This window comes from Lutjanus erythropterus, chromosome 1 (genome assembly GCF_056507025.1).
Source record: "Lutjanus erythropterus isolate fLutEry1 chromosome 1, fLutEry1.hap2, whole genome shotgun sequence".
Classification (NCBI taxonomy): Eukaryota; Metazoa; Chordata; class Actinopteri; order Lutjaniformes; family Lutjanidae; genus Lutjanus; species Lutjanus erythropterus.
The window spans coordinates 46,107,997-46,134,946 of record NC_139317.1 but is presented as its reverse complement, the minus strand read 5'-3'; positions in this window follow the sequence as shown (position 1 = coordinate 46,134,946).

Genomic DNA, 26,950 nt, shown 5'->3' with positions numbered 1-26,950 from the left:
ACCTGGATTTTAAGCAATTTGCATTATTGCATTGAATTACATTACATGAATTTTTCTGACTTCTGGAACAGAACCTGGAAGTTCTGGTTTCACTTTGGCTCTTTATCAATAACAGGGATGAGATTTAGCCCCTGTTAACATGATTGCTGCAAAATTTTCTGCATGTAGACTTCTTACCTGCAGACCCTGCCAACACACATGGACCAAAACTAAAAAAGCAAAGTACATGTCAAATAACTTTTTTTTTCCAAAAATGGTTTCTGTCCTTTTTGGTAGTTCTTATCACCATGATGTTTGTTAATTTTTCTCATCTGTTTGGTTTTAATTAGTTCATTAAAAAAAGGAGGTTTCCCGTCATGATAGACAGCTGAGTTCTGCTCATGACTGAGTCAGTTGGGTGTGTGTGGGTGGGACCTCGATACCGCAGCGCCAACACTGATCACAACTGCACAAACTCTGGCAGACAATTTTTCCTAGTGGCCACTTGTGAAAAATTCCCTTGCGAATCAAAAAAGCACTTTCCCCCATATTATGAAAGAGACGTCTGTAAAAAAAATCAACAGGGCTCCTCAAACTGCAAACAGATCAATTGTGACTCTTTCTATTATGAATTTTCGATCCACTGAGGTTTTATTTTGCTGCTGTCTGGTAGAAACTTTGTCCAAAACCCTTACTTTTTAAGAAAAAAGAACAGTTCTTAAACTACTTCTGCTTCGTCAAAGTTAGTAGCTCTTTTTAATACTTTTCATTGGTTAAATATGTGTAAAACTGACTGATAGACAGAATAAAATAAAAACAAAAATGTCAAAATATGGAGGTATGAACTTTGCGCCTAACAGCAATGGACTGTAAAACTTTCCTGGAGCAAAGAAAATCAATCTGTTACCACATTAAATTGTAAAGTCTGTGAGCTGAGTAGGAACTCATGGGTGGACCAGTGAGAGAAACACTACTGCACATAGTCAAGTAAATAAGTAAACACAGAAGCTATAGAAGTATTTGGCGTATGTGTCAGAAGAGCATTTTGGTTTCATTTTGTACAGTAGGAGGAGGTGGAGACGTGTCATGGAGCTTTTTTGGTCTGTGTTGCCAACTAATCAACACTGTGCCCAAACATATCCTTCATCTTCTAAAACAGGGGTCTTCAACGGGGGCTTCAGGGCCCCTAGGGGTCCTAAGAGTTACTGCAAGGACTGTTTGAAAGTGGATATGCCTTTTTTTTTTTCAAAACTTAAAATATGTCTGAAAATAAAAATTAACAAGAATCCAACATGGCAAAGATGAACATTTAAACACTGCTAAAGGTCTACGTCGCAGCTATCCATAACAGCCAACTAGTTAGCTACATATCAGAACTTATTAACTGTATTATTATCTCAAGTGTACAGAGACTCTTTTGAGCCACAGTGGATCATTTTGTAATTTCACAAGCAAGAGACTCTGACACACCCTCCACCTCAGAAACCAGCAGTGAAAGTGTAGAGGCTGAGGCTAATGCAGTTAATATTAGCCATGCTTGAACTCCTGCTGACTTAGAAGCTACAGGTAAATGCAAAATTGAGAACATGTGAAAATATTCAATGCAGTGTAGTCGGTGGTTCCTGCTCTGTCAGAGAATGGTTCCACAGCCTGACAAAACGCTGAAGGCTCCTGATGTACAATATATATGATTTTACTAGCAAGACACCACTAAATTTACAGATTTGCCTCAAATTACTGAATGTCCACAGCACCTACACTCTTAGAGTAAAGGTTCTAAGTAGAACCATAGAGGATTCTGTGCCTTGACCCTATAGGAGAACCCTTTTTGGTTCCTGGTAGAACCTTTTATAAAAGGCTTCAATCAAAAGCTTTCAGAGAAAAGCTATTTAAGGGTTAAACCTAGAACCATCTGTGAAAGGTTTCAATCAGATCCCCTTGTAAGAGGTTCTAGAGAGAACCTTTTCTATGGTTGTTTTTTCAACTGAGAGCTCTCAGTTTTTTCTCAGAAGGTTCTCAGTTGCCACAACATGGAGGAGTTTTTAACAGGAATTTTATTTAGAACCCACTCAAGAGGGTTCCACAAAGCACATTTTTATACTCCAGGGGTAGAACCTTTTATGAAGGTTTCACACAATACTTTGAGAGCATTATATCTAGAGCCAACATTAAGGGTGATACCTAGAACCATCTATGACAGGTTTCAGCCACACCCTTATGAGAGGTTCTACAGAGAGCCTTTCTATGGTGTAATGGTTTCAGGCAGGACCCTCTCTATTGGTTCTATTCAGAACCTTTCCACCTTCTAAGAGTTCCAGCAAGAACTCAGTTAGGGGATGCAACTGTGAACCTTTTTATATCCCAATGGCTTTTTCTGAAACCTACTCAAGGGTTTCTACACCCAGGTTTCACCCAGAACCCTCTCAAGGAGTGCACCTGAGAACCTTTTAATATTTTAAGGGTTTTATCTAGAACACAGTCAGTGGTTCTCCTGAGAACCCTGTTTTGTTAGGATACAAAAAACACTTGATGAAGCCCTGATGAAAGAGTTATTGAAGAATTTCAACATTCCTTGAAGAATGCTTTCCTACAAAAAGGGTTCTTTTGGACAAAAAGGGATCTTAACGAAACCCTTAATCTTTCAAAGACTTACTGATGTACCCTTTCTTCAAAAAATGATTCTTCAAATGCAAATAGTTCTGGGTAGAACCTCCAGGAAGAACCCTTTTGGAACCCTTATTTCTAAGAATGTAAAATCATTATTTTACCAAAAATATAAAACAAAGAAACTATTCCTCGCTCTGCTCTGTACGTTCCTTATCCTCCCTCTGTGTCTGAAGGTTTTTCTTTCTTTCATCCTGATTTGGGAGCAGCTGTTTTTGGCTCGTCATGTTAGTAAATCATCAACAACAAGAGAGGAGCCACGAAAAAAACCCCAAAAAACTATCAGGCAGGAAGTGACAGCTGTCAAAATTCAGTTAGGTCAGCACTGGTGCAGATAGCTGGCAGTTAACGACTGTAACTGTCAGCTGCTTGGCACCCAGACCTTTCACTGAACAGCCACTATCTGACATTCTACCTTCGCATCTCAAGCAGGCTGGAGCTCCCATGGGTGCTGTCGCCCATCCCTCCCCGCTCTTAAGTGGGTCAGTGGGTCCAGCGTGCTCGCCAGTAAAGTGCCGTTACTGCAGCAAATGTAGGAAGATATTGAGCGTCAATTAGCAGAGCTGTCTTATCGGCTCGCGGCTAATAGATCTGCACTCTAACCCACCCTGACAGAGCGGGCCCTGGGGTGCTGCAGTGTTTACCTATGCTGCTCTTTCTTCCTTCCTTTCTCTTCTTCCCTTACAGCGGCGCAGTTAGATGTGAATGGTTGCGAGTGTCGTCAGTGCATTGCAGCACCTCGCGTCGTGCAGCCAGTCAGAGCGGGACAGGAGGGTTAAACTGAGGTCACACTGAAGACAGCTGAGTTCGCTGTCAATATGGTTCAAATAGAAGCAGGGAGGACAGTTTTATTCACATCTCTGGCTATATTTCCCACTCAGATTCATGTCCAACCACACCTGTCTGGCACCGTTCCTCTGCTCTGGGATGTGTGTTTCATTCTTGCTCTGTAGAGCTGCTGCTGTGTGTGTCTGTTTCATTCATGATGAGCATCAGCATCAGATGTCTGCTTAATCTAGCTGCCAGAGAGCAATCAGAGGAGCCAGACCTGACATGAATAATAATAGAGCTCAGAGTTAGACTCAGATGATCTTCTGAATGGTTTGCAAATCTACACAGTGCATGTTCTGTTTAAAAATACTTTTAAATCTACTGATTATATCTTTGTGCTAGATTTAGCATTTGTGGTTTACATGCATAAACAGTTTTTATTTGTTTGCTTGCATCCTGCCTCATGAATTCAGTTTGTGATCAACAGTCATGACAGTAAATGAAGAGAATTGCAATGAGAGAGAAAACAGACAGACAGAAAGAGAGACCCCGCCCTAGAAAAGTCTACAGCATAGGACTGCTGCAGTAAGACAAAACACACACCCTCTCATACACACATGCACTCTCTCTCACACATATCCATGCACACACGTACACACACACACACACATGGAGGAGGCACAGAGCAGTGAGAGTGGGAGAGGGTCCCCACCCCTGTCTGTCTACATTGCAGCAGTGCTGCAGTCAGACAAAGGCGAACAAAGGTTTCATAACAGGGCTGCAGCCGGTACTCCAGCGGCCCCTAGTGGTCCAAAACCGAGCAGCAGAGCAGTGCTTCAGATCCACCAGCCATCAACAACAACCAGGAGGGAGGATTATGTCATTATGTGGATGTTTGATCACGTCATTATGATGAAAACCAAAGATGGAGATGATGATGTCTTTGAATGGTTTGGGTCAAATTAACTGATCAAGTCGAAAACAAAGAGCACCATGGGTGATCAGTTCAGTCGAGAAGCAGCCAAGCACATACTTTAAATTTAGTACTGGACTGCAGGAGAATAAATGCAAATTTCTGTCAATTCATTTTTCTGCTAATTATTATTATTATTTTTTTTTTTTTTGGAAAGTCTGACAACAGCATCGCTGGTATAAAGTTCACAGGACACAGCCTGTTGGCAACAACTCGTCAGATAGTAATGATATCACACTTTTAATTGGATCAAATTGAATGCAAACACAGATATTGATGACACACACACTAACAGGTGGCTCTGTTAGGCAAGGCAAGTTTATTTGTGAAGCATATTTCAACAAGACAATGCAAAATGCTTTACATAAAAATCAAGAGCATCAAGACCAGACCTGGGCAAAATGTGGCCCAGGGGCTGGATGCAGCCCGGTGGAAGGTTTCATGTGGCCCTCAAGGTCATCATGGAAATACCAAAAATTAAAAATCTAGCTAAGTCAATAGAATTGACTTATCAGACCTTTATTTTGAAAGGGGTCAGTGCTGTGTTCATTGGTAATGATAATGAACTGTATATTTTATATTAAACTGTAACTTCATTCACTCAGTGCTCTACATCCATGTTGTTTATGCTGTTGTGCTTCTACATTTGCTACTGTTATCATTACAACCTGTATGCAGCAGCATGGTACACTGTAAAACATCAAGATTTCAACATTGCCAGTAAAACTGTTGGCCCACATTTCATCATACGACAATTCAGAAAGGATGACCAACAGTAGAAGTGCTCTATATAGAACACTTCTGACCGGTCCATTATTGGAGAGTCGGCTATTATTAGGACCTTATATCGTTTGTGTCTGGTCAATGGCAGCCTGATCAATTTCTCATGAGCCCCCCCCCATGAAAAATAATTGCCCACCTCTGATCAAGACAAAATGTAAAAAGACATTTAAACATAATTAAAAGAGTTAAATTGGGAATAAAAAAAAGATAAAAGATGAAAGTAAAAATTACAGTGTTGTTTCAGTTCTTTTAAATCAAGGCTGAAGACTTTTCTATTTGCCTTCATTAAACAAAATATGAGGCTTTTGATTAATATCTTAGAGTTGCAGCAGACCTGCAGTTTTCTGGGAGTTTGTTCCAGACATGTGGAGCATAAAAACTGAAAGCTGCCTCTCCTCATTTAGTTTTGACTTTTGGGACTAAAAGAAGACACACCCTAGATAACCTCAGAGGTCTGGGTGGTTCATAAAGTAGCAGAAGATCAGTATAAACCAACAGTGGTATTTTAAAATCAATTCTCTGGCAGACAGGAAGTCAGTATAAAGACATCAGAACTGGAGTGATGTGATCCACTTCTGTGGTCTTAGTGAGGACATGAACAGTAGCGTTCTGAATCAGCTGCAGCTGTCTGATACATTTCTAGATAGACCTGTGAAGACCGTCTGAAGATAAATGCTTGGACAAGTTTTTTCCAGGTCCTTTCAGAGTAGAGCTACATTTCGTCCAGTGACAGTTGCTCCCCTGGTGCAGATGCCAAAAAAGGGTTTCGAGCTTCCTGCTTGACTTCCTGGTTATATGGCCCACTGAATATGCACAGTTGTGTTGACTTGAATTTTCTGCTGCAGTACTGTGTCGCCACTGTACATTTACATTTATGTAATTTTATTTTTGTAATTTTATCTGATAGATAAATAATGAAAAAAAACTTTAAATACTTGATGTTTTCATTGTATAAAAGGGTTAACTGTGCCATGTGAAATTGTGTTTAAAACACTGATATGATGTTTAAGATGTCCCCCACTGATTCACTATGGCACTGGCACAAATATGTGAAATTTGTCTTTTGCAAGTCCCCCAAAGAATGGTTGAATTTACTACAGCAGAGGATATAATATGGTTCCATAAATATGCAACCAAGAGCACTTATAAATGTCTGTGCCTTTCAGACTTCACATCCCTTGGCCTTCTGTTGTAAACTAGTAGTCTCCAAACCCAGCCCACTTAACCCTAATGACATCACAATGACATCAGGGTTATTTTTTCATATTTGGCAAAGCTTCGCAACAGATGAGATCATATACTGTAGATGTTTTCACAGAATGAGTAGTACTAACCATGACTAATAAACTGAATTTCATGGGTAAAATTGGTGGATTTTACCTTTACTAAATGTTATATCAGTGTAGATTTATGACTTTAAGTTGCCACCTCTCAGACCAGCACCTGCTGCTTAACTTCATGTGAATATACAGTAATATATGTGACAGCCTGTTCTGATTCCAATCAATGATAAACCATCTGCTGTCTAACTTTCCTTTGGCAGCCGTTATGAACTAACTGTATGCTGCTCTGGATAACACACACACACACACACACACACACACACACACACACACAAACAAACATGCAAACACACAAATCAAAGAGAAATCAGCATAAGCCATAAGCAAATGGTTCAAATTAGTAAAACAGTGGAGGATTCAGATAAAAACTCATGGGAATCTTTTGTGCACTTGTGTGTGTGTGTGTGTGTGTGTGTGTGTGTGTGTGTGTGTGTGTGTGTGTGTGTGTGTGTGTGTATGTGTGTGTGTGTGTGTATGTGTGTGTGTGTTGACATCATTTTGCCAGGGGGAGGAGGGAAGAATAACAAAGACACTGATGTGTTTTATTATCCAGACATGGGCGATGGGGTGTGCAGGCAAGGTCAGCAAGTGTCTCAGGGCTCAGGGGAGTGGGTGGGAGGAGGACGAGGTGGTGGGGGTGGTGGTAGGGGATGAAGGAGGAGTGGTCATGCCTTTGGGGTGCAGATAAAGTTTGGCTTGGTTCAATGTGAGTTTGGAGGAGAGAGGGGAGGCTGGGGTGAAGGTGGGACAGCTGCTGCAGGGTCACTGCTGGGTGATCGATGGAGGAGCGGAGTATCTGCTGTATTAAAAACACATGAAGTTAGATACTAAAAAACCATAAAGCAAAGCTGGAAGCTAAACATAAACTGTACAGTTTTAGACATGTTGTTGTTTAATCCCAACTCCCACTGTACAAGTAAATTGTCAGCGATGTGAAGCCAGAGCTCAGGATTTATTTGCTCACACCGTGCAGTCTGATCTTCAAGCTACAACCTGAGGCCTGACAAATACAGTGAGTAAAATACAGTAAAAATGTACATTAAAATGCAGACTGTTCTGATTATTAATAATCATCAATAAAGATTTGTTTGAAAGCTCTGAGGCAGGTAGAAGTTTGTTTGATAGCAATAATGCTAACAAGACTGTTGCCTTGGTTATCTGCGCCATTTTGTGTGCATATGGATTTGCAGGTGGACAATATGACTTGTCCATTTTGCAAAGACAATTGGAGGTAAACTAGTAAACTGTCATTGTCCATGTTTGCAATTTACATGACACATCATGTCACCATGGCACTTTCAGATGCCGTGTTTGCCTCTTTGTGCATGTGCAGTGAGAAAAAGGGCAAAGATTTGGGTGAATCAACTCGCAGTTTGCAAGTCATCTGAATGTCTGACAGCCTTTCTGGAGTGGTTGATCAGTCCTCAGCCCCCCCGTAAGCTGCACAGCAAACAACCCCAGACGAAGCTGAAGTTCGGTCTGACTCTAAAAGGCTTTTCACACTGCACTTAACCCCAGACTAAGAGAGCTGTTAGCCCCAGACCAAGAACTCTCTAAAAGAGCTTTCATACTACCTAGAAACCTGGCCCATTCCAAAGTGGGCTAACTCCTACTTTAGCCTAAGGTTTAGATGACCAGGGAAGAAATATAGAGTGAAATAAAGTTAAATGAATATTATTTATGTCAGGGAAATAAATAGACAGGATTTATCTAATGTCATCATGCTGACTTTTATTTCACTAAAATTCAAACTGAATCCTTTTTTAATTATTTGCTTCCCCAATTATTGCTAATAATTGCTAATAATCGTGAGATGGGGGACTGAACTTTTTTCGGCTTTTGAAGGGGGGCATGCCAGAAGAAGTTTGGGAACCACTGGTGGCAGAATAGGGTTAATCCTGAGTTTGCCAATAGGAAATGTGTCTAAAAGAACGGAGCAGTCATGGAACTTTCTAAAATGTCAGTTGGTATACCAACATACATGTAACCCAGGACTAGATGAGGTGCAGTGTGAATCATGGAGCCCTGTGCTTAGCTTAACCCTGGCTGAACAATGTGTGTGTAAAAAGGAGCTAAATTAGCCCAAGCTTAACTCTTGGCCTAGTGTTCAGAATATGCAGTGTGAAAAGCCATTAAAATGAGTTGTGTGGCTCAAAAGTCAGATCGGAAACAGGTTCAACCATCTAATGGGCTGTAGTAATTATGACGTTACACAACAACATGGTTGGGGGGATGAATTCATCAAACAAACTTGTGACGCATGTGAAACCAAAAGTCAACACTGACTTATAGAGAAGAAAGACTAAACATAAGTACCATACTTATTTAAAACCAAACCATAACCTTTCTTAACCGTAACTACATATCTTAGCAAGCCTAAACCAAACTATGGCCGTTTCACAGCATTAACCACGTGTGCCTGTTACTGGTGCTCTCCACTGGTTGTCATTTTGGGAGTCATTGGCGATTGATCTATTCCGTCTTTTAGGTATGAAGACATGTCGGAATTAAATAAAGCAATGCTGGCCGTTTGAGTAAGATGAATGTAATGCTTGAATGGTACACGCTTGCGTTTGTGTGGACAGAGCTGCAAACAAACGCTTCCTGAACTTTGATCTGATGCTGAACCACATGCAGTGTATAAAGAAAAAACACGGAAATCTGCAGGGAATTGATAATATTCAGTGTTAGCTTTGAGGTGTTTAATGAGATTAGGTGGCATTAATCATTGAGCCGGTACCTCACTCATCACCCTAATTTAGGGAGATCGTCATTTTGAAAGGATGAACCTTCTGCTCGAACAGATATATTTTGGCTGCGGGGCTTTGACTTTAAGCTTGTCATACTGGAACAGCAGGGCCTCGGCGGCTGGCACACACTCTTTCAGGGCCTTAATCCACATTACAGTTGGCTGGCGTTCTCCTTCCCACCCCGCATCTTCTGCTCCATGATCAGACTGTGTGACAGACAGAAACACAGAGAGGGGGTGAGGAGACCTTCCTTCATCCCTGCATGTGTCTATCTGCTGAGTGGCAGGAAGAGAGGCGAGGCGAAGCGCTGGTAGTCGGCTTCATGAACAAATTTCTCTTCCTGTTCCAGTGTATGTTCATGAGTCTGTCCTCAAGAGTAAAAGTCTTTGTATCTGAGTTTATCTGGAGCAGTTTGCACACGCAGGATAATGACGCATTCTCACAAAACTGTAGGACAGTCCAACAAGGTGGACTATGAAAAGGTTCTGCTGCTCTCTTGCTTCTTTACCAGCTTTGCTTTTGTCAGCCTTATGTCTCCTGTTTCTATACATAACCCAGTAGCAGTGGAACAACTGGACAGTGTCACATGAGGTGCCACAGGAGTGACAAAAGTGTTTTGGCAGGGCAGCAGAGAGGTGTGGGACTTGAGTCACATCACTCAAGTCAGATTTAAGTCACAAATTTCAGGGGCTGGTTTCACAAAGATAGACTTTGACTGTGGCTTATACATAAGAGATTATCAGACTTCAGATTGATGTCTAACTTCATCTGTTGCACAAAGCAGTTTAGTTCTTGGCTATCTGATGTAGGACTATGGCACAATGAATTCTGGTTAAATTCAGACCCTTTTCAAAATAATAAAAATGGCAGACTGAGAGACCGCATCCAACCGCTGAGCTCCATTTACCCCAGCAAAATATGTGTCTTTTGGAGGAACTCCACAGTTACAAAGACATTTTACTTGGAAAGTTTAGTCAAGAATGTAACCAATATAAAAAAAAATGATAAATGAAAAAATGTCAGAGACAGTAAACAGAGTTAACTCACTGTGAGAGCAGCATCAAAGATGTTCAATAAAGATATAAAATATGGTACAAGACACAGAAATAAACAAGGTAAGGTGTCTGGCTTACTTTCTAGCAAAATTAAGACTAGTCTAAAACTACAGACTAGTTTAAAATATCTTAGTGAAACTGGCCCCAGGACTTGAGACTTGCTTAATGAAAACTGATTAAAGACTTGACTTTGGTTTGAGACTTGACTCAGACTTGAGACTTTTTTTAAATCAAATATTTAAATTTTTCTTAGCAGACCAGCAGAGACCAACACACATGGCAGCTATCATGGAGGGCCACAAAATGTCAAATATCAGCAAGAGTTAACTTTTCATGACCACTGTACTATTGAATATTTTCATTGGTGATTAATCTGTTGATAATTTTCTCAATTAATTGATTAGTTTTGCCAATAAAATGTTGGAAAATTGTTTAAAGCGCAGAAAAATATATTTCCAAAAGCCTATGATGATCTAAAAAAAAAAAATAGATCTAAAAGACCTAAAAACTAAACACATCAGCACAAAGAGAGTAAAACTACAGATTGATTTAGAAATAGTGGTGGGACAGAGTTTGCTGCCCTGATCTCCTCAGGCAGGTTGTTCCACAGTCTTGGAACTCTGATTGAAAAGGCTAAAAAAAAAAAATGTATATATATATATATATATTTCCAAAATCTCAAGATGTCAAAGGAATTCAGAGAATTTTGACTTTTTTTTTTCTTTAAAAATGACTCAAATGGACTGATCAGTTATCAAAACAGTTGTTAAGCTGTTAATTGTTAATCCAATAACATGGATTATCATTTTGTATAACCTGACTTATGACTTGTTTGACCCGAGCAATGACTTGACTTGCTGGAGTCACTCCACCTCTGGGGTTGCTGCCCTCCATGATATTTGTTTAATTTTATTTTTCTGTGAGGGTTAAGATCATATGTGTTGTATATAACTGTACTGTATCACACAAAAGCTAGACAAAACACATATGTAACATTACTGTATGTCTTTATTTTCCCACAAAAACAGAACATGAATGCATTCAGACTCAGTTAGGACATGAGGTAGTGGTGCACTTCAGCCTCCTGTGGGCGGAATGAATATTACAACAACATCTTCATTGATGAGAGAAACCCGTCTGTGTACATTGCTCTTGTATTATCCACACCCAGCCATGTTTGGCTAAAAACAACCACTCTGATTTGACTGGCAGTTGATACAATTAAAACAAGACTGATTTTCTGTCTCTCAACTGAAGTACAAGTTCCTCAAAAAGTAGAGTACTTACTGTAAAGTTACTGTCCACTTCTGATTATAACTCTGGAAAACTTTTGAGGGATGATTAAAGGATTGATTAAACATTGAATTTAAAATCAATTAACTGACTAATAACCAGGCAGCAGAGGTAAAGCTCAGTGTTATGTTTTAGTATTTTATATATTCTAAGATTCTATGCCAGATATGCTGTTCAATAAAGTTTTTTTTTTGTTCTGTATAGATCTCTTTATTCTTGGAGTGACAGATGGAGCAAACTGAAGGAGTGAGGACTGAAATGGGAGCGCTGGACCGTCAGGTGTGACTGTGGCAAATGGAGAGCCATAAGACTCAGAGGGCCCGTCAGCAGAATTTTGCTTCAGGCCCCAGGGGAGGTCAGGCCTGGCTCTGTTTCCATCCTCTGTGTCCATGTACATCCATCCGTCACATTCTCATGAACACCATATCCCAAGATCACCTTGAGGGAATTTATTCAAACTTGACATCTATACATGTAGTCTTTGTATCCATGTCTGTCCACAGTCATGCATGTTGTAAACTGCAACTTGACTAGTTGGTAGAAGCATACAGCTGCAAGGCAGTACTTTCTAGTTTTCACCTGTTTTCACTTTTACAGGCTGATTGCACTAAACACAGTATGTCTGCCCAGTTTGATTCATCCTCCACACATCTGCAGCCCTCTGTAGCAGTCTTTCACAAGTGTTTCAGCAGCAGAGTGTTTTGCCCACCTGATTATGTTTATTTGTTGAGATTTTGCTGCTCTTTGTGCTTCTACCATGCATAAGTACACTATGTAATTAAACAGTTGTTTTCTGTCTGTCTTTATGATCACAAGTCTGCATGGGTCTTTTATTTTGAAAATTGACCAGATCTTCTCTACTTTTTCTGTGTCTGACTTCCTGCCCGCTCAGTGTAGTCTGTGCAGATTAATGCTGTGCGTATTTGAAGTGGAGAGGACAGTTGCTCTTGGGATGCGCCGAGGCGCTGCTGGTGGAATCACAAACATTGGCCAGGATCAGCACTGGCTGCCAGGGCAAGGCCCGTAACGTGACGCAGCCGTGCCTGGTGGAATTTAACCATTACAGTTAGCTATCTAAACGACAAGTAAGCCAAAGCCACCTGCCAATCACCAAACTCTGTAAATTAATAACCTGAGACTTGGAGCTTAGCAGCCAGAGGATGACAGAGAGGAAACCAGAAAGAATTTGCTCCATAAAAAATGAGTGGTGCTTTTCTACAGTGAGGATCACTCCCAAGAAACACATCACTACACTCTGGTCAAAGGATGTATTTGTCTTCCATGCTCCGCCACGTCATCAGCAAGAAAGTTTTTCACTGAATGAAACTTTAATGCAGGATGGGCCATCATCAGCTATTTCAAATCATTTTGCAGGAAAAGACAAACTATGAAATATCATAAAAAATATCCAAAAATATCTACAAAATGACTTTTTCATCATTGTTGGACCAGATACTAATATAAGATGACATATAGATCAAAACATGTAATGAAAATACAATCAGTTTTGACTTCATGGCAACTACAGCTGCAACAAGTAATCGATTATTAAAGTAATCACCAATTATTTTCAATCAATTAATCATTTTGAGTAATTTTTAAAATAAAAACTGTGATTTCAGCTTCTAAAACATTTTCTGTTTTTTTATATGCTCCTATGACAGTAAACTGAATGTCTTTGGGTTGTGGACAAAACACATTTGAGGACGTCATCTTTGGCTTTGGGAATAACTGATTTTTCATGTTTTCTGACATTTTATGAAAAACACAACTGATCAGTTTATCGGGAAAATAATTGATAGATTCATTGATTATGAAAAAAAAAATCATTAGTTGCAATTCGAATGGCAACTTTAAATCATAAACACAGTAAAAAGATAAAAATTTAGATCAGACTTTGAGGATGGATCACAAGAATTTTTTCTCACTTGCCACTCAGGGCTTCCGTAGGATCATAATTTGACTTTTATATCTTCATACTTTGTATCATGTCACTCACTTATACTGAGTTTAGTTCTCTGTGTTCAGCTTGTCAAAAACAATAAAAACAGTGTTCAGAAACAGGCGGCCTAGTTTGCTGCGATGAACTCGGGTCAATCAGTAAATCAGTAAAGTTTTAAAAGGCGTGTTACCTCAGACCTCCTGCTCTCATTCTCAGCGATCTGTTGATCCTCCTGCTGAAAGATGAGAGACAGAGTTCATGGCGAGTTCGCTGGCACTCCGACTCCCTCAACTCACTTTCATGTCTTCACAGTGAGGCGGCTACAGTAAATGCAGTCTGTTTGAACATGACTGTCTGAATAATGAGCATTTCTATACTGACTTCTCTCACTGTTCATAATAAATATTCAATGACAGAAATCTATGAGAGTTTGATTAACACATCAGATCTCCCTGGATCAGGCAGCTGTTGCTCAAACATTTTATACAGCAATAAATGTTGTCTCAGATCATTATTCTAGTATGGAACACTGATTATTCTTGACAATACAGTATTTAAAATGCACAAAAAGTTTGAGAGGATGTATGTATGGAATGCTGAAGAATCTAAGACAAGCAGTCATCAAAGTGATGCACACGAGCCATACTAAGCTCTCTATTGCCATCGAGTGGTGTTGTTGAACATAACAGTTGTAAAGAAATGGTGACAGAGATGTGAAGGGACTGTCAGTGTAGTTTTAATCTTTCAAATTACTGTGTTCTAAAATGTGCATAAAACAAAAATGAGGCAAATGTTCACAAATAATTGCTTCATTTAACCTCATGACAGATGCAATAAATGTCACATGAAGATATGGCATCAACTTTTTGTAGCACACACGTAGATTTGCCTAAATTGAGTGAAATTTGAAGTCACAGTTGGAATAAAACAGAATGAAAAGAAAAGAATAAATAAAAAAATGTTCTTTTAGCCCCAAGTAACGGTCAAGCTCCAAAAACACTGAATCCTACATTTCCCATGATGCAACTTCATAGCATCTCTGTGTAAGACCCTTCCTGTCCAGCACTGCATTCAAACTCCCTACCACCAGTTCACAAAGCAGGAGCAAAATGGATCATAAATGCCATGTCAGACATGTAAATCTGGTAACTCGAGTGGTAAAAAAGATTTAAGCTATTAAACTATTTTGAGAATCGATTAGTCGGAAAGAAGTTTTTCAGGCAAAATGGCAGAAAATGCTGTTTTCAATCTCTCAAATATGAAGACGTCTTTTCTTTGTTTATGATATCTCTGGCTTCTAGACTGACAATATGAGACATTTAAAGACAGAAAAAATTGATGGACATTTTCCTGATATTTTAAAGACATTACAACCCTAGATTAAACATGACAGTTAACTTTAGCTTTATTGTTATTTGATTACCTCTAATCAATAAAATAATCAAATCAAATGTGCAAAAGTATTACATATCAAGAATGCAATGATATGTGCATTAATATGATACTGATATGGCATGTAGAGGGTGGGGGTGGTGGGTCGGTGTTATGAGAGACAGTGTCATTCAGGGTCCTGGGCCTTATGGATGATCCCAGCTGCATTCAGGGAGGTGGTGTGAGGTTTTGGTCCTGATGTAGCACAGGGCAGGCCTGGCCATTCTCTGTAATCCGCAACCATCTCCTCTATCTCCAGAGAACTGACCTCCAAGCTGTTCTGACTGCACCGGGTCACCAGATGGTCAGTCTACCACCTGTAGGCAGATCATCCCCACCAGAAACCAGTCCAGAGAGAGTGAAGTCATCTGCAAAATTTAGGAGATGGATGGACTGTCATATGTACTATGCTTGAGTGACTCTCCTTCATCTCAGACTAACAGATCTAAAATGTGACTGATAACTGACTGCCTTCATTGTTAAATTTGTAACTTCAGAAGAAATCTGTAAATTGACTTACTGTTCCATCTGACCTCTGGAACAACCTTCAGGTTGTCACGACTTCTGAAAACGGCTGAAAACTTGAGATGATGTAGCTTTTGTTATTGTTGGTGTCAGTAAAGCCAAATCAGTCGAACCTTTAACTCTTTTCCCGCCACTGACGAGATATTCTTTCATTTAAGACACAACGATTCCGTGTGTCATGCGTCTGAAAGTTTAAGAATATGTTTGATATATTCCATATTAAGGAATTCATAGAACTGAATATTCTATGTTGAAAAATCTGTGAATTTTGTCAAAAATGCTGGTGCTGGCTGGCAGCTTTTGTAAAAACACTGGTTAAAAAGCTTATTATAACTATTTTGATTTGTTTGGCTTTTTATTTATTCATTTACTTAAGTTTTATTCCTCCAGGTTTTACATTGTCTTTTCTGTCTCTGTCTGATTTACTGTAAGAGACTAAAAATACCAGAAATAGAAAAACAGAATGGATAATTGGCATTTTGACTTTTAATTTATTGTCTTCACTTGGTTTAGATGTGTGTATGACAGGAACAAATACACAAACACACACACATCAGAGTTATTAGTCATGGTAGCAGCAGAGCTGAACTGCGACTGTGGAGCAGAGTCTAGACTGAGTTGTACTTCCCCGCTGCTCCGTCTCTACTGTGTTTGGTTAAATCTTTTACAACCAATTTATCTTCATTTCAGCAGGCCTACAGCAGAGAGCCGCTGCCGGAGGCTCGGCGTAATTGGACTACAGACTGTATAATGAAGCCTTCCCAACAGGAGAGTAGCATAGACTGAGCCGGAGTTCCACAAAGCAGAACAGACTCCACTTACTGTACTACACTCTACTGTTGTCACTGTCTGCTGGGTCTCAGACACACAAACAGCTCATCTCTGCAGCAGCAGCTCAAGTGTATGGGGATAAAATGTCAGCACCTTTCTTCCCCTCAGCCAATTCTGTCAAGGTGCTCTTTAGCAAGGCACCGAGTGCTCCTTTGGCAATCACTTTATCTCTTCCCACCAGTGTCTTTTTAAAAAAATTGCCAGCCAGCAACTTTGGACAAAAGTCACAGATTTTTTAACACCCAGAGAATATTCAGTTCTAGCTTCATTCGTTCTTTGTTTTATAAGCACTTGAACATTGGTTGGTTGCTTGCATAGAAAAAATACACTTTTTGGACAAAAAACTGAGAAAGAGACATTTTTAAGCAGAATATCGACCTCACACATTCTTGTTTTTAGTCATGTCCATGAAGGTCCACATGGGCCCTCAGCTCTGAAAGACCCTTTATGGGTGTTGTGGATCCATACACTAAATTGACTGGTATTTACAGTTATAATCTTTAGCTGAGGTAATTCACTTTTCTTCTTTAGATAAACTTGAAACTTTGAATTTTAGAAACTCATCAAAAAAAAAAAAACATCAAAAACTGGTAACAGTGAGCTGCAAACCTTATTTGTATTTTTTTAGTGCCTGAAAAATTAAATAGTTTTTATTGAAAATATTAAAATGTTTGGGGTTCAAAAACACTTTGGTTGCTAGAGAGAATAAAGATTGGACTGTGAATCAATGGAAAAAGGTCATGTGGTCTGATGAGTCCAGATTTACCCTGTTCCAGAGTGATGGGGGCATCAGGGTAAGAAGAGAGGCAGATGAAGTGATGTTCCCATCATGCCTAGTGCCTACTGTACAAGCCTGTGGGGGCAGTGTTATGATCTGTGGTTGCTTCAGTTGATCAGGTCGAGGTTCAGCAACATTATGAGTCCAAAAACTGAGTTCAGCTCACTACTGAATATAATGAATGAACAGGTTTTTACATCAATGGATTTTTTTCTTCCCTGATGACACAGACAGATTCCAAGATGGCAATGTCAGGATTCACCAGGCCCAAACAGTTAAAGAGTGGTTCAGGGAGTATGAGCAGTGGCCCGACTCTTCCATCTCCAATACAAGATCTTGGTGAAAAATGAATGCACCATGGACAGAATGAATGAATGAATGAATGGACAGAAATAAATGTTGTGACATTGCATAAGCTTATCAAAATGATGCCATGGTGAATGCATGCCATAAGCTAAGGCGATACAATGAAATATTAGAGTGTGTGACTTTTTTTCTTGGCCAGGCAAGTTTAATACAAATGTGGTGTTTTTATTTTCATTTTACAATCAACAGGACCCAGAACCTACATTGCTGGGGACAGGTACATTTACACTAGGGAGAAATGTGAGAGAGACCACTGGGACCAACCTTGGTCTGGATGCCAAGGCCCAGTGGTTTGACTGGAGTGTCATGGTATGGAGAAACCTCCTCCCCTTCCTCCATCAGTGCCTTTGAGGAAGAGCTGTGCCAGACGTCCTGCTGATCCACTGTGGTGGTAAAGACCTGGGAAAGATCATGAACCTGAAGCTCGTCACAGGGATCAAGCAGCTTGAAAGATCTCCACCAGCAGCTCCTTCAGATGAAGATCATCTTCTCTGCCATCACCCAGCAATGCCAGTGGAGGTGTGCACACTTGATAAAGATGGACAAAGCCTGGCACTTTATAAATGATGTCAAAGCTACCTTTGTTTCATCTCTTGGTGGAGGCATTGTACATCATCCTCAGATAAAGCATAGTGGTCCTGGCCATTTTTTGCATGATGGAGTTCATTTCACGCTTTTGGGAAATGATATATTTTCTAGGTTCTAAAATTTGGCAGCAAAGAAAGAAGTCAGGAATTTTATTCTTTATCTTATTCTTTATCTAATGTTGCTTTATGTATTCATATTTTTAATTATTTTTTTCACACTTGTCGGTTCTGTCACAGCTCTCTCTCCCTCTGGTTTTCTCTTCCATCGTCTTAAAATCCACCTGATGGGACTTCCTCAATTGTTTTCCCAAAAGTCAATATAGCCATGATTTCCCCCAACACTGACTATTTGTCAGCAGGTTGTTGCATTACAGCTCCTCCTTTCTGCAGCGTGGAACAGCAGCCTGCATCCAGAGCTGCAGGAGTGGCTCAGCAAGACCCTCTTTGTCAAGAACCAGACAGGGAGGGCAGTCCTTTTTCAGGACCTCCAGCTCTGGTACCACCCGCCTGGGCCATTTAATAACAGGTCTCAACACCTATCCCTAATCATTTCAGAGAATGCCTGCAAAGACTGATCATTACGGTGTCCAGAATTTTATATGCACTCACAGTAACCAGCACATGTTCTGTTTTCAACTCACTGACAGTTTTGCCAACTTGGCGACTTTCCAAATCCTCTTGGCGACTTTTTTTTGTCTAGTGACAAAACAAGCAACTTTTTCTGGTGTTTTTGGAGACTTTTCCGGTGTCTTGGACACTCTGACGTGAAAGCACGTATCGTTCTGCAGTTTCTGTCCTCGACGAGCAGCGGGTGCTGCCATTAGCCCCTCCCCCATCCCAAAGCACTCACAGGCGGTCAGTCTCACAGTGCCCTCGCGCAGCAGTCCCAGCTGCTGTCAGAGCAGAGAGGAGACCCACACCACTCCGCGTCCAGACTGCAAATGAATTGTGCGTGAGCAAAGCCGCCGCTGATCCCACCCTGGCTTACAGAGCGGGATGAAAATGTCAACATTTCTTAACTGTCACACTAAAATAAATCACTGCATTTGACTCACACAGCCTCAGTCACTCACGTGAGGCTGAAGCCACCATGGCATTAGCTGTTGCTGAACACTGTCCCATGCTGGCATGCAATCAAATTGGGGAAGCATGTAAAGCTGCTTTCTCAGACTCCACTGCTGCTACTCACTTCTAAAAGAATTTCTAAAAAAGTTGGTCGCAGATGTAGGTGTCACGGGTTGATGGTGTGTGTGTGTGTGGCTGGTCCTGGTGGCGGCACTATTTTTAGGTGAAGCTCTCTCAGCTTTGGAGCATTTCTTTACATGACCCCGAAAGACACTGTGGGTGAGCGTGCAGTGATTGGTGGGCTGGGCTTCCTGTGGGTGTCCCCTAACTGTCCCGACAGGGCTAATTAGGTGATGCAGGGCAGGTGCGGAGAAGTGCGGAAGTGAGCGGAGCTCACGGAGACGCAGAGCACAGCGATGTGATCAATACTGGTGTGCAGGAAGAAGACCTACATGGAGAAGAACCTCCACCCTACGGCCCGGTCCGAACGAGTGCCACAGTCCAGGGAACAGCCCGCCGCCACAAGGGTCACCCAGGGAATGCAGAGGGAAGCAGGATCTGGCGCACATGCTGTGCCCACACGCCACTGCAGTGTGGGGGAGAGTGAGACACGCTTTGTTGGAAAGCGGAGGGGTGAACGTGCGCTTCACCCCTCCTTCAGTTAAGTCTCACTAACATATTTTACCTAGGGTTGGGAATCTCTGGCATGAAGCTAATTCGATATGGATCTAGATACATTGGTTACGATTCGATACAAATACTTTTCTAAGGCAGAGCAATTTGATATGATTCAATACAGTTTAAGAACAATACAGTTCAATACAGTGTGAAAACAATATGATAGTTAACATTTGTTGATGTAGACTTTAATCTAAACTATAAATTTGTCATGTCTATAAAATTATATTCTTACATTATTTTAAACAGGTAAAAGACCACATTTCCACAAGCATTTTTGCTTTCTGGGACTGTCAAAAATAAACAACAACAAAATTCCATACCAATGTATTTATTTTTGAGACATGAACAAAAAAGACTTGCTGAATGACCATCATTTTGTTGGATGGGATCAAGAAGAAATCGATGAGAAAATAAAATGTATATTTATAAAAACAGAACATTAGACTTTGTCTTCAGTCCATTTACTGCAGCCATTAATTAAAAAGTGCAAATACTCTCCAAAAATGACAAATATCCTATGGCTTAAATTGTCAAAAGTGGCAAATATTATTCCAGAAAGATATTAGCAAACATAAAACTTTTTCTACACATGTATGTTGTGAAATACTGTTAAGTTGAAAATTTTTAACTTTTCTAACATTCCCATACTGAAAATGTCATAACTGCTTCAGCCTAGTCTTTTGAACTGCAGAGACAGACAACAATAATAACAAAGTACAACGTTTCAGTCTGAGTATACCTTGGTGTTTTGAACACAAAAAGTAGGTAACTAAAGTGCAACATTTCAATGTAAACAACTTACAAACTGAAAATTGTAAGCAGCAGCTCTAGAAAAAAAGAACAATTAAACCTGCTAGTTATTAACCTTTACCACTGGCTTTCAATGTGAAGTGGGGATCCACAGGGTTCCTTAAAGAGTTATTGTTTAATAAGCCAGAGTGTATAAAAACATCCCAAAAGTAATTTGGTTCAATTTACAAACACAGTGTGAAATTATTAAGATTGAAAGAAGGACCTTTCCAATTCAAAAGGTTCAGAACCTCTGACCTATAAACAAAGTATGCTAATATAACCTTGTAATAATGACCCCTGGTGGTCATCTAATGATGAGGCTTCACAGGCATGGGGAGCCAGGGTGACAGGACAAAGCAGCTACTACACTCACCTAAACAATGCTTAACACACAATGAGAAGTGCACTGTGCTGAACAAGTCAAAGAAATGTAACAGCTGCTTTTTGATCTGGGAAAGGTAATCTGATCAAAAGTGCTGCCCTGCATTCCACGGTCACACATGGCATTTTAGCCAGACTGGTCAACAATCATTACTTTTGCCTAATACACAGCAAAGTCATTCACTTATGCCTGTGCTTCCACATTTTTTATTCCTCATCACTGTCCACATCTTTTTTGGAGGGCAGATTTTTCTTGAGGAAGATCAACTGATCCACATGCTCATGTTTAAGTAGACTGCGTTTTGTGGAAACAATATCTCCAGCAGTGCTGAAAACCCTTTCAGATGCCACACTGGTGGCTGGTATACAGAGATATCGTTTGGCCAGAGATGATAGCAATGGCAGGTCCTGCTGCTCTTTCCACCATTGTAGTGGCTTCTTTTTCAGGGCTAAAGACTCACGATCTCTGTACCTCTTCACTTCATCACTAGCCTTGTCCCATACAGATCAAGCTGCCGTCCTCACTTCAAAGTCTTCTCCGAACAGGTGGTCCAGAGCTGACATTTTCTTCTTTTTGCAAGGAGGGTCATCATCTGAAATGAATAACAATTATGGTATATTACTGGCTTTGTTTGCCATGACTCAGTGGTGCTTTTTTCAATCTGACTTTACCATTTTCTGCATAAATATTTATCTAATGTTAAGAATTAATTTATGTGGGCACTTTTGTGCACATATGTAAAAGTTAAATTATCATGATGATGATAGTGTAACTCTTATTGTCATTTGAATAACATTTTGGATTCTCACTATATAAAATGAGTTGTTTTCTGCAAATATTTAATGGCTGTAGCATGAATTCAAGCCAAAGTGAACTCTTTATTGATTACAAGTTATAAAACACACACACAAACCTTTGGGTACCCCTTCGGACTGGGGTCTATCAGTGGTGATGTCTGGGTCTTCATGGGCAGGCTCAGTCTGACATGGATCTGTCTGCACTGGTTCCCTCTCAGCTGGAATCCCTGTTGCTTAGAAGTAAAGAATAAAATTACAGTCAGTGTAAAGTATAGCTGGATGCAGTGTACACAATTAAACAGCCAGTGACAGTAATAGCAGTCAGAATAAATCTAGTAAAAACAACAGAGCACAGCAGACTGACAAACTGATAGGATGTGCTGTAATATGTATTTTAATTTGAGTAAATGACAGTGTGTTACCTTTTTATGCAAGGATGTAGCTTCTGCCAAGATGCTCATGAATGTCCTCTCAGCATCATGGTCACTCAGGAAGGGCAGGGATTTGAACCAGGGGTCCAGAGTGTTGCTGTGTTGCTGCAGTGTTGAAGAGATCATTGAGGCCAGCATTATGTTTCTCCAGATCATTCCCGAATGCCTGCTTCATCTCTCTGATTACCACTGAGTCTTTTTCTGATGCTTCAAAGTTCTTTTTAGGCTTTGCTTTGACTGGAGAAACCATTGAAAGTGTGGGCCGGTGGTCTTCAGACATGGTCGTGGGCACAAGTTTGACCGGTGCCATTAGCTTGACGTCTTCAGCATCACAAAAGTCTTCGTCCGTTAGTGTGTTCACCTCTCCTCTTTTTCTGAGATCCCTGGACAGGACTGCAGCAGAGATGGTAGAGTTTTGCTCCAAAAAGCGCTCCAGCATGTCGTAGGAGCTGTTCCATCGGGTTGACACATCTTGGATCAGCTTGTGGGAGAGCAATGCCAGCTGTTTTTGTTTCTCTTGTAGAATTTTTGCTGCCCTAACACTGTGGTGAAAAAAAAACAACTACTTTCCTCACTCTACCCAGCAACCTTGCTACAGTGTCCACTTTGAAGGCTTTCTGTGTGGTGAGATTGATAGTGTGTGCAAAGCACATGAGGTGAGGGGTCATCTCTGCTTCTTCTCCAGCTAACATCATATTACTGGCATTGTCAGTAACCAGGGCTGGATCCTTATCAAGAAGGTCCCAGTCGACACATGCTGGTTCAAGCAGAGCACCTATATTCTTCCCAGTGTGTGATCCTTTAAACACCCTGGTCTGTAAAACATGGACCTTTAACTGCCAATCTGGAGTGATGTGGTGGGCCGTGAGCGTCACATAGGACTCAGTTGCACACGATGTCCAAGCATCAGTTGTTATTGCCACTCACTCTGCATTTTTTAGTTCTTTTTCAACGTGGCTCTTCACTTGAGCATACAATGCTGGCATGCATGTGTTGGTGATATGCTTTCGGGACGGTACCGTATACCTTGGCTCTAAGGTACACATAAAGTCCTGAAATCCTTCCCACTCAACTATACTGTAAGGACATAAGCCCTTGGTGATGAAACGGGTTATTGCTGCCGTTATTTCCTTAGCTCGTGCTGAATTGTGGCCAAGTTGCCCGAAATAGTTTGAAATAACGTTACCCATTTTCACTGTGTGCTAGTGTAACCAAACTCAGTTAGGCCTGCTGTAACTGCTGGTAAGCAACTCTCAGAATCTGCGTTGTGATATTAATGAAGAGGCTCGTCGTCCATCTTTAAACTGCCATTTATTTCTGTACAGATTAAATACTGGTCAGTTCTCCGTTTGGCTCGTTATAGGCAGCTCTCACACAGCACACTCGGGCACGTCTCTAAGGAACTGGCAACGTTTTTAAGTCTGCTTACTGACACAACAACTTATTAATACAATAATAATAATACAAAAATATGTACCTGAACAGGAACAGATTAAATACTGGTCAGTTCTCCATTTGGCTCATTATAGGCAGCTCTCACACAGCACACTACAAAATAACAGCATGTTATTTAGCACGAAGGCCAACTAGCTTGTTCACAAAGTGCATTATGCCATCATTTAGATATTTTATTACTTAAAAAGTACAGCAACCTGCTTATAACTTTTTCCAGTAACATCTCTATAACTTACAGTGCATATATATTCATATAGTGGACATGTGGACAATATTTGTATCCAGTGCTGTGCTCGACAACTCAGCTCGGGCATGTCTCTAAGGAACTGAGAGAAGGCGCCCATGAACCAATAACAAAATTACAACTGTGTAACTACAGAGGTGCATGACTATAACATTACAGCCATAATAGCAAGTGGAATGAAATACAATACAACTCTGTTACACTAGCACTGTTAACATGCTCCTGCTCGTTGCTCGTCTTTAACTCACCATACTCGTCTCTGTGTTTTCTCATTGCATGAAAGTCAAGATTTGTTGTACTACCAGTGTACTTCAGAGCTGCTCGGCACAACTTGCAAATGGCATGGCTTTTATCGAGTTGCCCATCTTTCTTGAAAAATCCAAACACGCTCCAAACTTTTGACTTTTGTTTTTCTGGTGCGTTGAAAATCTGTTGCTGTGAATCACCACTTCCACCGGTCAAGCTGGCGCCGTTGCTGGCATCGGTGCTCGTGCTGTTGACAATATTTACATATGTTTTTTGCATGTTCTTTCGTCGACTTTGAGTCATATTAATGCTACTTAGTACTCTTAGCTTTGTTACGGAGCATACACAACAGTCGTTTCGTCAGCTCTCGCGTTATTTTAGAGATGAAAACTGTAAAGCCTCAGGCAACCGACTCCTAGTCTCGCGATAGCCGATCCATAGCTCTACAATCGATTCATCTAAGGATTTGTGGCTGAATACTATCGATTGGGGAGTCTGCTACCGACACAGCCATATCTCTCGCCTGTAAAACCAGATATCCGGTCATATCGGTTTATCGTACCCAATCCTAATTTTACCTCCTTGAATCGCTGGATGTGAGAAGCAGAATTAGTTCATGCAGTGGTTTGGAGACATCACAATTTAAAGCAGCTATAAGCTCAATAGGGGAAGAGCCTTTTATTTCCCGCCTGCTTTTATTTGTTTGCTCTTTTTTAACCTGAACGTGTGTTTTATTTGGATTGTAGTGTTTTTAGGAAGTAATTCGGCTCCCCTCGTAGCTTTTATAGCTTGATTGCATGAACTTTGATTTGATGGACTCTTGATGTACCAAGAAACAAATCTGCTGATGTCTGTCTGCCTCTGATTCCATTAGCAGGAGGAGTCTCTGAACAGCAAGAGGCTGGAGACCGGCGGGCTGCAGCAGGAGGCTAGAAGAGGACTGCTTTTACCTGGGCTAGGCCCTGCATGGACCCTTTTAGAGAGAGACTGGGACTTGGTGACATTTTATTTTTGCTCAAGGACTCTTTTTACCCCTTTTTAAAGAAACTGCTTTTAACTTGTATTTTTAATAAATTATTTTATGATTCACGTTAAAAGTCGTTGTCTGCATGCTGATTTGCGTCAGAGATATTCCCCAGTGGCAATTATTAAAATTTCCCTTTAAAAGTCACACCCCTTACCCGTGACATAGGTGACCAGTGTTTCAGCCTCCTCTTCAATGAGTCCACAGATAAGTGTTTCTAAGTACCTGTGTGTTGTGATAAACACACAACTGTCTCAGCATTTCTGGGGCTTGCTGAGTTGGAGGGAGGAGATGCCAGATCTATAGCCCGAGCTGTTGTGGCTTTCCTGGAGAGGTGTTGTCTTAAAAAAAAGAGAAACTCCTGTGGATAGGGACTGACAATGCCTTCAATAGATGGGGATTAACAGTGGGGTCAAAAACGTGCTGAAGGAGGCGTATGGCCTCAAAGATCTGGTTCTTATTCGCTGTGTGTGTCACTGTCTGCAGCTTGCTGCAAGTCATGCTTCCAATGAGACCCTGCCCCGTAGTGTGGAGTATTCTTTTTGTTATCGAAACATTTTTAATGCTCAAACTCTTAAAAATAAGTTGTGTCCCTGAGTCGACTGTCCATCCTGTTTAATAGGATGGCTTTTAACTTAGGATTCTTTGTTTTATTCTATTTAACTCTTTTACCTTTACTATTTTTTGATCATATTGATATTACTTTGTTGTGTACATACACAATACTTTTATGTTTATGCTTGTGAAGCACTTTGTGAACCTGTTTTTTAAACAGTGCTACATAAATAGAGTTTGTTATTATGGTGATACATTGATAATAATAATTTGTCAATTTAAAAGATAGTTTTTCAACACAACACAGTCAAGATTAATGGTACATGTGTTGTAGTTTTATGTGAAGCTGCTCAGTGAACTATATCAAAATATATGTCAACACTAACACATCACGGTTCCTTGTAACATTGTCTTACTGTAAGTGTTTTATTCAGTGACTCCTGGTCTTTTTATCAGCCAGGAAGAAAATGAGGAGGACCCATAGTTGTGTGACTACATCCTGGTCTGAAAGCACACAGGCATTGTAGCTGCAGTGGCTAACATTAGCTTTTGAAGGGAAAAAGTCATGTCAATCACATGACTTCTGGGTGTACGGTCTTCCTCATTACATATGTTCACAGACTGCTTATGACAAAAGGCAACTTAATTGTCTTAATTTGACAAACATCATATGTGTAATGTATAAGAAAAAAAAAACATCCTGTCACCGTCTTCTGACTCTGGTGACTTAATATGTCTAGACATGTCCAATGAAGCTGCTAGACGGAGTGTCAATGTTTCAGGCTGTTTTCAGGTGGTCTGATATGAAAGTAGACTCAAATAAGTGCATCACCGCTGGTGAAGGTGAGGAGGAAACCACTTAACAATGACTAGTAGAAAAAGTTTAAAGGTCACGTCACATTGAGTTACATATCAACACAAATAAGAATTAATTTAATGTAATGTTGAGCTCGCTCACCCTTTCTAGTTTGTATAACAGAATGTCATCAGATTTGCCTGACAGAATGCTCAGTCACTGATCAACCATGCACATCACTGAACCTCCACTTTGCTGAATCATGTGTGTTTGTGAAGGGGCTGAGGAGCCAAGTTGACAGAGGATACCCACTATTATACCTTGTAACAGTACCTATCAGTGATGTGGCCACCCTCTTCTTGTGCCAATTGGCTCAGTGTCTGCTGCTGCCAGCCACCGAGTTCTATTGAT